This window comes from Aplysia californica, unplaced genomic scaffold, assembly GCF_000002075.1.
Source record: "Aplysia californica isolate F4 #8 unplaced genomic scaffold, AplCal3.0 scaffold00011, whole genome shotgun sequence".
Lineage (NCBI taxonomy): Eukaryota > Metazoa > Mollusca > Gastropoda > Aplysiida > Aplysiidae > Aplysia > Aplysia californica.
The window spans coordinates 2,034,055-2,036,129 of NW_004797281.1; the positions used below are offsets into that span (position 1 = coordinate 2,034,055).

Consider the following 2,075-nt stretch of genomic DNA (forward strand, 5'->3'; position numbering starts at 1 on the left):
TGGTTGCTTCTGGGCTGGCTGGAGTGGCCACGCCAAACACTCCATTGTCCGAGCACTCCGCGGTGGGAGACAGATACCACACACAAAAACACAAAACAAAACACATTGCTTTTCCACCTCTCATTACGTCTCACTGGGAGAGACAGAAGACTGAAAGGTGGTGGCGTGTTTTTTTATCAACTAGCGAATCTCTGGTTTTGCATGTGGGCTCACATGTGAGTTAAAAGACTAGCTATCATGTATTATTAATCGACAAATTAAGAACTGCGCAAATTGGCGCTACCCTCTCTGCACCCAGAAGAGCGAGCGGGTCAATGCTATTGAGTCGGCAAATCAAACAATTATCCTTGGTGCAATTGAAAGGGGTCGCCATTGTCTTAACGTTTCTTTGCCCATGCAAATTAGCGTCATCAGTATACATGTAGTCATCATGCATCATTCTAAAGTGGCTAATTTTTTTGTTCTTCAGTCTCTGCTTCTGTGGCCTCACGTAGCTGTCGAGCAAAATTTCAAAGTTGTACAGCTACTTCGTTTTTTATAACCTGCAAAGGCCTGTTACGAAAGTTTGAAGGTTTTTGGGTTATAAATATTTAATGAAGAATCACCTATTGATTTGGCACCGGTGAGGTTTTTTCCCTTTTTTTCTTCTTTTTTTAAGGGAAGGGGGGGGGAGGCGCAATGGTGAGGGGAACGCAGAGGTTGAGAACTGAAATGACCCTGCTAAAATGAGGTTCTTTATTTTTAATAGGCTACTTTGGAACAAATAATTATAAAAAAGAATATATCAAAACACAGTTAGAAATCTATAGATTGTCGAAGAGTCAATCCCACTACGCAAGGTGACCACCCAAAAAAAGTTCAGTGACAATGCAAGTCATAGCCCTCACTTACAATGCTGACATATTTTTTAATGTATATATCTTTTAACATAATATTATTTATTAAACGAGGACTATAGACAGCAAATACTTTAGTTTCCCGTGAGAATTGGAAAGGTTCTTGGAAATGGTTGGACAGCCTTGAGCGGCTTCACATCTTGGGACAAATTTGTGGAAGGGCATCACTGGTTTGTCTTACTTCTTTTTATTTCCCTTCCTTTGTTTCGGTATGCCCGTCTTGCTTTTCTTCGTACCAAAATGTATTAATGGCTGCTATTGTTTCGATGTGCTTCTCTTTACTCAAACAAAAAACAACAATAATTATTGTTAGTTTAACAGCTATTTTATTTCGTTGTCTTAACTTCTAAAGTGGAATCCCAAGATGGTTTGTGCTTTGCAGGTTCTCAACCATTCACGTTTCAATTTGAGGGCATAGTGTTATACGTGTGTGTTTAAGAGGGGTGGGGGTGGGGGGGGGGTTACACTTCACAACTACAGCGTAACACTTAAGACGTATTTTTCTTTTGTAAGAAATGTTTTCTGATAATTCTGTTTTCCCTTGTTATACATTTACATACATTTAATCAACAATACTGAAATGACTCAGGAGTTGGCAAGAGCACATCCACCCACACTACATAGTATTCACACACACACATACACACACACACACACACACACACACACACACACACACACACACACACACACACAACCACATTACACAATAGATCTTAGGTACATGTTATTACATAATAATAACATGTGCATGACAATACAGAACTTGATGTGGTAAAGCGAAGATTTCGTTGGTTCTTCCTCTGCCAGACAGGGTCCTCATTCTTCCAACTAAACCTCTACTAAACTACTAAGACTGACACGAAACAGAGAGAAATGATGACGACTCGGCGCTTGAATGTTTGTGAAATTTAAAAGTAGCTTTCTCACCAGGGGGCAGTAGCGTCAGCCTTGATGGGACAGTGGACTCATTACATCCCTGGTCCTTTTGAGGTCGAAGGAAAAGAAGTGAAGAGTTGAAAAAAAGAAGAAAAAGAAGGGGAGGGTGCTGTGTGAACAGAACAGAAGGACTCGGGATGGGTAGAAGAGAAGGGGAGAGAAAGGGGTGGAATATTGGGGATGGAGGGTGGGGTGGAGGGAAGTGGTGGTGGTGGTTGGTGATGGGATGGGAATGTGAGG

The 2,075-nt window shown here is 41.2% G+C and overlaps 1 protein-coding gene across 1 annotated transcript in view; it reads left to right on the forward strand.

Annotated features, from left to right (window-relative positions):
• LOC101860140 (nuclear receptor subfamily 2 group E member 1) overlaps positions 1 to 2,075 on the forward strand; it is a 27,136-nt gene that overhangs the window by 15,717 nt on the left and 9,344 nt on the right. The window lies entirely within an intron of this gene.